At 44.7% G+C, this 10,630-nt stretch overlaps 1 long non-coding RNA gene across 1 annotated transcript; it reads right to left on the bottom strand.

The window, feature by feature from the left end:
- Positions 1-4,208: 4,208 nt before the first annotated feature.
- On the bottom strand, positions 4,209-10,512 carry LOC122171794. The gene is made up of 2 exons (XR_006172096.1): positions 10,348-10,512; positions 4,209-4,633 (listed from the first exon to the last, which is right to left on the bottom strand). It is a non-coding gene; the product is annotated as an uncharacterized LOC122171794 (long non-coding RNA).
- Between the last annotated feature and the right edge of the window lie 118 nt (positions 10,513-10,630).

Here is a 10,630-nt window from a genome sequence, read left to right as displayed (position 1 = left end):
GAACTCATATGTCATAAATTACAGTGACAGACCAGAAGAAAGGTGTGTATTTCACATATTATTGGTCCTGATTACGTTATACTCTGCTCAGCTTGTGAAGAGATGTATCAAGGGGAGTGGTGTTACTTGTGTCTGCAGTGTGGACAGCAGTGGTGGAACAAGTTTTGGGGATTGTTTTGGGGAAACTTCAGGGTAAAAGGAGTAATTTGTGGAAATGTTAATAAACTAATAAGACTACACAATAGCGCTATGGGAGGGTCGCAAGGGAAAGAATACCAACAAAACAAACAAACAAAACACCTCTCAGGTGTGTGTTGGCACATGGGAAGGATGCTGCAGGAGGGCCAGGGATCCACTGAGAGATGGGGGGGGCTGGGAGAGCCCAGAGAGGGCTCTGCCCCATTGGAATGAAAGGAATGTGTAAATTACTGAGGAAGGGGCAACAATTTCAGGTTGCAAAGATGAAGGATGGGAATTTGGGGAGTCTACCCTAGCAGATCCATTGCTTAAATTACAGCTGGGGGAGCAGGATAAAGAAGTTAATCTCTTGGTGGATACGGGTGCCTCTTACCGCCCGTGGATGATTTGGTAGCAACAGAAGGAGCCAGTGCCCAATGAATGAATGAATGGCTTGCTTTTTGGGATTAATTGAATATAGACTGAGAAAACAAGTAGGAATACATAAGTTGTTGTACATGCCAGGTTACTCTGGCAAGAAATTAAATACAACTGAAGCTAAGGATCAAACAGTATTAACTGATTGAGAATTTTAAGTCTGCCCTTAACACAAACAGGGGAAAACAAGATTATTGCCCCAGAAGTTACAGAAATCTTGAATAAGATACGCTTAGGAGAGTGGGTATCAGGGATACCTGGCAGAGCCAAAAATGCAGCCCTAAACAGAAGTGAAGTTAAAAGCAGGAGTGAGCCCAGCAGAGCCCTTTGAGGATATGTGACTGTAGAAGGATCAAAGATAATTTTTAAGTTTGGATTACTAACTGAATATGAATGCAAACACAGTACTCCAAAGCTGCCAAAATAAATAAATAAATAAATAAAAATGGAAAGCGAGTGCTATAGTTTGGAACAAGACTTGAGGGTAAGCAATAGAACAGTTGCATGTATTCACTAAGTGGTGAACAATCCATACACTTTATTAACCATGTTAAGGAATGAGTAAGTGGAGTCTTCTGGACTTGAAGGATGTCTTTTCCTTTGCACTCAGGGCTCCTTACTATTCTCCTGCCTGTTCTGCAAAACCATCCAACAAAACAAGTTATGAAGAAAGAGGTGGGGAGAAGAAAAACAGAATGACATTCTCTGTGACAAATAATATTTTATGTGTTAGAATTTTTAAGCACTGCATTTAAGAAATGTCTTTACGTCAAGCTTTGAATGGAAAAAATATAATCCAAGTTTAGTTATCTGCTCAGAGAAATGGTAGCGTAGAGAGCTAAGATTGAAGCCAAGCAGCAGAACACACTGCTGTACAGCAACCATAAATTAAACTTGGGGTGTAACAGAGGATCCTAGCAAAGGGAAAGGAGTAAGAACAGCCTCCTAGGCACAGCAACCCATTTAGTCTTACAGGTATGACTGTGTGCAACCTGTCTGCCTGGAAAATGAGAGATTAGGACTCAGTGAAGCAGAACATCACATTCTGACCCTGTGTTTGGGTACTTCCATAAGCTTGGCACACAATGCACTTCTTCATCCCCACAGTTTCTTCTCCCTCCCAGTTCTACCTGTGATAAGCTGACACAAGAGAATTCCAGAATTCTCAATATAAAAACAACAAGATAATCTATCACCATGGGTGTAGTTGAGCTTCAAAACAACCCACAAGTGAATCTTGCTTCTCACCCATTCTGCTGGTTCCTACCACCAGTGGTCATTCATTCCCAGCAAGAAACATTAGCCAAAAAACAAATACACTAAAAATGTAAGGTTATTTTTGTATTAAATTCTTAAATTAAAACTCAGGGAATGTTGAAACAAGCAAAAATTTCAATTATTCGACCACGTGGTATTAGTGCTCTAAGATACACGTGGCATTGCCCTGCTAGGCATTAACGAGGCTGTTTTCAACACGCCACATGCAGCCAGCTCTCCCATTTTCTAGGCTCAGAGCAACTCGGATCAAGTCTCAGGGAGAATCTGAACTCTTGGGAGAGGTTTGTGTTCATGCCAGAAAGCAGAGCAAGCAAGCAGAAATCAGAGCTTGCACAGCAGCCCAGCTATGGGCCAGTTACAGCCCTCAGCTGCAGCGCTGGCACCTTTAGCTGATTTCTGATATTTAGGAGGCTTAAATTTCAACCTCTAAAAACCAAACAGAGGCCTAACATTGCAGCAGGAGGGGTCGTGCACAGAAGTTGTTTAAGCACTGATACGAAACTTGAGTTTGTTGGAACTGTATGTTATGTATACTTGGTCAGCAATTATCAAAATCAGTTTATTATCCTTTTTTAAAATTTAATCAGTTATTATCAAGCTCAACCCTTGTGCTGGTCGTACCACCTGTAAAATCTCACTTTGTGGCAATCACTGTTTGCATTAAAGTTTAAGGGACTTAAATCTCATTGCTGCTGTGTTTTTTTAGGCCCATCTCAAGGCATGGGTCTGTGGGCCCCCACCCCATCAGTTGTGGAACCAGGTGAACCAGGCCTGGACCATGGGCACACATTCCATACGCAGCTGTCAGTGAAAGTCATTGACCAGGCTGGGCTCACACTGCAGCCTTTCCTTGCATTTGTTGGTCAGGTTTGTGTCGTCGTATGTTACTGTGAAGTGTTCCTCATTTACGTCATTTCGCATCTGAAAAGTTCTGGACCAGGAACAGAAAAAATTTGGTAACATTTTTAACCCTTGAAATTCATTGAGAACATTCCCAATTCCCTCCCTGCCTGAAGAGCAGCAAAGTGGTAACTTAAAGTTCGAAAGAAGTGATGGAGACTTCTACCTTAGTCAGCCATGCTGATGAATGTATCCTTCTGGCTCGTGCTTTAAGGGCTGTGGATCGTTGGAGCCCCTGTAAGTAGCTTCTGGATGGGAAAGTCTCATCCAGGAAAGAGCCAATAATGTGGCTCACATACAGAACAGACTCACGGTTCCTTTGATGAAGGAAAACCTGCAGCACAGTGCTGTGAGCCATAGCTCCTATCTAGGTGTTAGTGGGCATTTGTGTGCAGAAAAGCTCCACCAGAACTAGCTCTGACACTGCTGTGAGTTGGGTATCAGGGTGGTTGGTGGTGCTCACATTCTCACACAATCCTGATGCAGGCTAAAGGTATAATTGCATAACAGAAAAAATCAAGCTTGGAGATGGACTGTTTTGTGAGGGATATCCTAACACCTCTGCCAACTCCTGTGTTTCCTTCCTAGATCTCAGAAGTTATTTGTATTAACCTAGGGTCAGTGCTTGCCTCTTACACTCAGCAAAGCTAATAGCATTTGGAGAGCCGTGGAGAGTCCTCTCTACGTGTACCTGGCCATTAAGGGCAGTAAGTTAGTGAGCAAGCGATGGAAACCAGCCCTGGTCAGAGCCACTGATCAGCAGGGCCATCTGAGAGCACAGAAAGGGTGATCTGGCCAAGGACTCGTCAGGGGTCTGCGCTTCTCTGGGTTGTGTGCTCAGCTGTGTCGCAAAGGGGAAGTGGGGGCTGTGTCCCCATCTTGGGCAGAGACCTTGGGCAGCCCGGCAGGAGGGCTGTGGGGCAGCAGCAGCTGCAGGAGGCTGCCGCACTGCTCTCTGTGCACTGTCACACCATCCCTTCTCAGCTGCTTGTAAAACCTAACAGAAATGCTTCCTTCATTCACCTTCGTTCACTTAAAGGTGCTGAATTATCTTAGCATGACAACCAGGGAACAGCGGAGCATCGGAAAGAACGCTCACTTTTTAAGCATCACAGAGGCTTAGTAATGAGCTGCAGCCATGCTTTACATAGGACCACAGTTTAAGTCCTGGCCCTCTCGACTTCCCATTTGTTGAAGGTGGCTCTATTTGGTATGGCACTGAGCACATATTTCAGCTCTGTGATCCGCAGCTGTGACTTAGTTAATGATCTCAATAAATCCTGCTTACACAGAGACAAGAAGAGAATTATGCAAATGCATTTCTGTACCACATCTATTGATAACTGGAATGGTACCATTAATGAGCCCCAGCATATCAACACCAATAACTTCCTTTTTATAGCAGATACGAAAAATGGGGTAGTTTAAGGAATTTTATTTCAGTCAAGTTACATCTGCAGAACGTGTAGCAAAAGTTGACAATTTTGTGAGAAAAGGAAACGTGCCGTGGGCATACACACAAAGGGGGTGGTTAAAACTGTAAGAGCTGACAAGATTTCTCAAACACAGCTGTGAAGGAGATCACAAATTACATTTCCAAACCGATTTTTCTAAAATGATGATTAAAGTCTCAGCACAGCACTGTGGCTTGCTGAGCAGCAGTCACACTTGGCAGCTGGATGAAATGTCTTCCACCAGTCTCTTGTAGACCCACGCATCCCCTCTGAGCCTCTGTCTTCTGATACCAACTGCTTCGTCCTTACTGAGCCCACACACTTCTGCCTCAAACTTCATGGATTCTTTGCCAAAATCTGGCTTTGTTTGGCATTTCAGGGTGTAGCTGTACAAAACAACAGAGAAGCAGAATAATCATTTAATCATGTTTCAAAGCTGGCGTTGGACAATTTCAAATGAATAAAAGCACTTCATTGCAGTACTCCACTGGCATTCATATTACTGAGAAAACAGCCCAGGATGAAGTCAGCTGAGAGCTGTGACACCCAAATCCAGCAGTGGTACCTTCTGAGGTCCCTTCCAACTCTGAGGATTCTGTAATTCTGTGATCTCTTGGCCAAATATTTGTGTGTTTTAACTACAAGAATGGGCATTACAGTTACACACAGTCTCTCTCCGAGCTGTACAGCTCACCTTTTGTATCACAGTTTTACAGGGGCAGACAGCACTCACATCAGCCTCTAAGTGCCACATCATCATTACTGCTTCATGTTCATCACAGAGCTCTACGGGAGCTCCTTTAACTCACTTAACACTGTTTTGCATCGTGGACAATGTTTCATGCACATATCCATTTACGTTCCCTATGCTTTTTCTAAAATGTTTGTATTTCACAGAGTGGGGCAGAGAAAGCAAATTAAAATATTTGCTTCAAGGGCTGTGGAACTGACTATTTAGGCACATACAAGGTGAAGCCTTTCTGTTTTCCACTGACCCCTTTGAAAGGACAGAGATTATTTCATCAGCACTTGGTCTGGATTCAGCAGTTGAGTCATGGTAACATCACAGTGTGCCTGAAAGCAGTCAGCTCCTTCAGAAAAATCAGAATCGTAGAAAACGTCTTTTTCCTAAAACTGAAGATGTTACAGAACCTTTCCACGCTGAAAGCTGCAGAACATCCAACCATGCAGACAAATGCTTCAGCTCCCCAGTGTGATCATCGTACTCTGGAATAACAGCAGCAACGCCAACCAACAACTTCTCCACAACTAATATCAAAGCACTGCAAGTTCTACAATCAGCATAGAATCCAAAGCAGCAGAGATGGGCCAGGGAAGCACGGAGACAGGCATGTAGCCAGAAGTGCTCCCTTGACAGGATGGCAGAAGACAGGCTTGAAGCCACGTTTCGAGTATCCTATGGCACTGCCCCTACCACACAGCTGGGGAATTGCCTGTGCTGTGCTGCTCTGCTGAGACTGAGCGCTTCAGATGTCAAGGAACACACAAGGTTCCATGAGGCTTTTCTATTCCTGAAGTATCACAGTGCAAAAAAAAAACACAACAAAACAACAAGGTACTTTCCAGCCTTAAGTTAATGGTTGCAGTTTTGTTTGTTTGTATCGTGCCTAATGCTACATGCAACAGATTTGTCCACTAAGTAACTTCTGCAACCTTCAGACAGCCACGTGTAAAAAGAGACCGAGCACACCAATCGTCATGTCACAAACACACCAATACTGCAACTGTCACAAAGATCAGAGAAGGCAGGAAGGTAAAACAGCTTGAGAAATGAATGTAGGTTGTGGATGTAAAAGGCAGAGAGAGAAAAAAAAGAAAAAGAAAGTTCTTCAATTTCCTGTTCAACCTCGAATACGCAGGACTCCTTTCTGTAACATCTGCAGCAAAAATTGCATAAGGTTTCATCTTCCACTGTTGTAATCTAGTGCCCATAGAAGTGCATCAGTGATCTTGCATAATGCTGTGGGCAAGGGAAACTGATGCAGAATGATAAAAGCTTTTAGAGGTAAAAAATCTCACTTAGGTTTGTTTCCAATTACTCGACATCCTGAATTATTGGTGCAGCCTGGATGCTTGTCAAATTAGCTGGGTAGGTTTGTAGTCCCAAGTGTCTTGAACTTGTAACAGTGCCATCTGATATTTAACAAAGTGCCAATTGGATAAGCTTCCAGGTCAGAATACAGAAGCTAAACTGCATTTAACCAAACTGCAGAACACAAAGTAATCCTCTTATTATAGACACGCTTGCATGCATCGACCATGAGACAGCTGATAACAGGATCTTGCATGGAAGAAACACAGCAATAATTAGGACAGCGGTCCTGGGCTTCAGGAGATCCAACTTTGACCACTTCAAGGGCCTAACATCCCATGAGCTGGAGCACTGGAATGTAAGGGAGTCCAATAGAGCTGGTAGACTTTCAAGCACCACTTCTTCCAAGCTCACAATTGGGGAATCCTTATGGGTAAGAAATCAAGCGCAGGTGGCAGGAAACCTACAAGGATGAGCTCAAGAGAAATCTCAAATGGAAAAAGGAAAGTCTATGAAGTGTGAAAAAGGGTCTGTGCACTTCGTAGAAATATAGAAATGTTGTCAGGACATGCAGGGTTACAACAAGGAAAGCTAGGACACTTTTGGAATTATATCTGGTGAGGGAGGTCAAGGACAACAAGAAAGGCATCTTTAAGTAAATCAATAGCAAAAGGAAGGTGAGGGAAAGTGAGTCCCACTGCCGAATGCACTGGGTGTCCTGGCAACAAAGGACATTGAGAAGGTGGAGTTACTGAATGCTGCTTTTGCTTTAGTCTTTACTGATAAGACTGCCCTGCAGAAACCCAGACTCTGAAGGTAAGAGAATGAGTCTGGAGAAAGGAAGATTTCCTGATGGTCGAGAAGGATCTGATTAGAGATAGGCTAGGCAAACTCAAGGCACACAAATCCATGGCCTTTGATGGCATGCACCCACAAGCAGTGAGGGAGCTAGGAGAACTGACTGCTGAACAACTCTCTTTCATTTTTAAAAGGCCAGAGAGAACAGGATAGGTGCCTGAGGACTGGAGGACAGTCATGTCAGGTCACTCTGCAAAAAGGGCAAGAAGCCAAGAAACCGTGGGCCAGGAAGCCTCACCTCTGTCACTGGGAAGATGATGGAGCAGTTTATTCTAGATGTCATCTCCAAGCAGTGGAAGAAAAGAGGGTTACCAGGACTGGTCAACATGGGCTCACCGATGGGAAATCACGTTTGACTGATCTGGTACCAATTTATTTTATACATCCACATTTATTTATCCACCCTGTTTATTTTACACATCCACAAGTCTAATGAGATGCATCCCAGTCCTAATGGCATTGGCTGATATAATCTTCAAGCCACTCTCGATGATACAAGTTGTGGCAATCAGGTAAAGTCCCTGGAGACTGGAAAAAAGGTGACATCATTTAACAAGGATGACCCGGAGAACTACCGACCTGTCAGTCTCACCTCTGTGCCAGGAAAAATCACGCAACAGATCCTCCTGGAAGCTACACCTAGACAGGCTGCAGAGTTGGGCAGGGAGGAATTGAATGCGATGTAACATGGGCGAGTGTAGAGTCCTGCATCTGGACAAAAACAGCCCCAGGTACCAGGGTAGGCTGGGACAGACCTGTGGGAGAGGAGAGCAGGGGAAAGGGACCTGGAGTCCTGGTGGACAGCAGGATGACCATGGGCCAGCACTGCGCCCTTGTGGACAAGAAGGCAAAAGGCATCCTGGGGTGTAATAGAAGGGCTGTGGTCAGTAGGAGAGAGAGGTTCTCCTCTCCCACCACTCTGCCCTGGTGAGACCGCATCTGGAATATTATGTCCAGCTCTGGGCCTCTTCATTCAAGGACAAGGAACTGCTTGAGAGAGTGCAGGACAGAGCCACAGAGATGATGGAAGGAGCAGAACATCTCCCTCACAAGGACAGAATGAGGGAGCTGGGCCTCTTCAGCTTGGAGAAGACAGAGGGGTGACCTCATTAGTGTTTATAAATATGTAAAGGGTGAGTGTCACGAGAATGGAGCCAGGCTCTTCTCAGTGACACCCAGTGATAGGACAAAGGGCAGTGGGCACAGGCTGGAACGCAGGAGGTTCCACATAAATATGAGAAAAAAATTATTTAGGTGAGCGTAACAGAACACTGGAATGGGCTGCTCAGAGAGGTTGTTGGGTTTTCTTCTCTGGAGACATTCAAAACCCACCTGGAAGTTCCTGAGTGACCTAATACAGGAGCTCCTGCTCCGGCAGGGGGCTGGAACAGATGGATCTTTAGAGGTCCCTTCCAATCCCTGACATTCTGTGATTGCATACTAAGGCACATAGAAGGCAAAGAGGGGATACAGGAGAATCAGCATGACTTCACCAGGGGCAAATCCTGCTTGACCAACTAGCGGCCTTCTATGATGGTGTCACTGTATCAATGGACAAGGGAAGAACCACTGATGTCACCGACCTCAATTTCAGTAAGGCCTTTGATATGGTACCTCACAACATACTTCTCTCCAAATTGGAAAGGTATGGATTTGATGGGTGGACTGTGGACAAAAAAGGGGACGGAATCTTCAGCTGAGTCTGAAAGGACAAGGGGAAATGGTTTCAAGCTCAAAGAGGGTATTTTTTAGATAAGGAGAAACTCTTCTATGGTGAGGGTGGCGAGGCACTGGAACAGGCTGTCTCATCATGTGGTGGATGTCCCATCCCTGAAGACTCTCAAGGAGAGGTTGGATCAGGCCCTGGCCAACCTGATCTAGCTGTGCATGTCGCTGCTCCTTGCAGGGGACTTGGACTAGATGGCATTCAGAGGTCCGTTTCCACCTCTAAGGATTTTATGATGTCATGACCAGCTGGGTAGATGAGGAAAGAGCAGCGGATGCTGTGTACCTTGAATTCAGCAAGACACTGAATTGACATTGTCTCCCACAACATCCTCATAGGTAAGCTTAGAAAGTGTGGGATAAACACTGGATAGCGAGGTGGCTTGAGAACTGGCTGACAAGCAGAGCTCAGAGGGCTGTGATCAGTGGCACAGTCTAGCTGTGCCTCCCTTAGGAGGAAAGGCTGAGAGACCTGGGGCTGTTCAGCTGGGAAAGAGAAGGTTGAGAGGGGATCAGTGTTTGCAAATACCTGAATCATAGGTGTCCAGTGGATGGGGTCAGATGATTTTCAGTGGTGATCAGCATCAGGACAAGAGGCAATGAGTGCAAACTGGAACACAGGAAGTTCCATGCAAGCACCTTGAGGGTGTCAGAGCCCTGGAGCAAGCTACCCAAAAAGGACTGTGAAGTCTCCTTCTCTGGAGATATTCAAAATGCCCCTGGATGTTTTCCAGCACTAGTTAATGTAGAGAACTTGTTTTAGCATAGGCTGGACTAGATGATCTCCAGAGATCTCCCTTCCAGACTCCTTGATCCTGTGACTGTCCTGGAGATGTCCCTAAAAGCTGCAGCTCCAGCAGACAGCTAGCTGGAGAGATGCATCAATTTCTGTTATGGAACTGTTTATGCCTTCATAACAGCCTTGTTTTCACAGGAATCACAATTTTTTTGAACATGTCATCTACTGATTCAAATTTAAATTCCTCTCAAGTGATTTATATGATTCTGTTCACTTCATGGAAAAGTCAATGTATGCAGATTCTAAAAGTCTAAAACTTAGTTCCTGAACTAAGGAAAACAGCCAGCAAGGAACGTTATCAAAGCTCCCTCAAAGCAGAGGGAAAGCTGGCGGTGCCTCTACAGAAATAACATCATTCAGTACTTTCAGCTAGGACTCCTTTAAACCCATCCTGCATCCTCCTCCAGTTTGGAGAGATGGCATGCAAAAAGCAATGGTCAGCCCTCTCCCATGACGTGCTGGTGACTCACCTGAGCTGAAGGCAGCACTAAATCCCTGGGCAATAACAGGGCCATTATATCAACAGAAAAACAGGACGAGCAAGTGCAATTTTCTACAGAGCGCAGGCAACTCAGATCACAGAATTTGTCACGAGGCCATTCCTAATAGTATGAAATGTTTTCAGGAGCTATCACTCCCATAAAATATTTCTCTAGCAAACATACCTTAAGCTTTCTTGGCCCCTGTCAGCTGAATCACTTCTTTGTGCCTGCTGTAAGCACTGTAATCACTTTATCCAGGCCTCTTTCAAGACTTCCAAGTCGTTTGGCCTTTCTCTTCTTTTGGCTGCTCTCCACATGAGCTAGGTTGAGATCTAAATCCACAGAGTGACACCTGTTACAAAACCAAATTAATTAGTTACTTTTCCTCAGCAATCAGACTGTAGTTATTTCATATGCATTATTAGAATATGATCAGATCAGAATGAAGAAAACTAAAGGAAGTGCC

The sequence above is a fragment of the Centrocercus urophasianus genome, unplaced genomic scaffold, assembly GCF_019232065.1.
Source record: "Centrocercus urophasianus isolate 14NV4802_14NV808 unplaced genomic scaffold, USGS_Curo_1.0 seq_970, whole genome shotgun sequence".
In the NCBI taxonomy this organism is placed as follows: domain Eukaryota; kingdom Metazoa; phylum Chordata; class Aves; order Galliformes; family Phasianidae; genus Centrocercus; species Centrocercus urophasianus.
The sequence above is the reverse complement of the archived record's forward strand: the minus strand, read 5'-3'. Positions and strand labels throughout refer to the sequence as shown.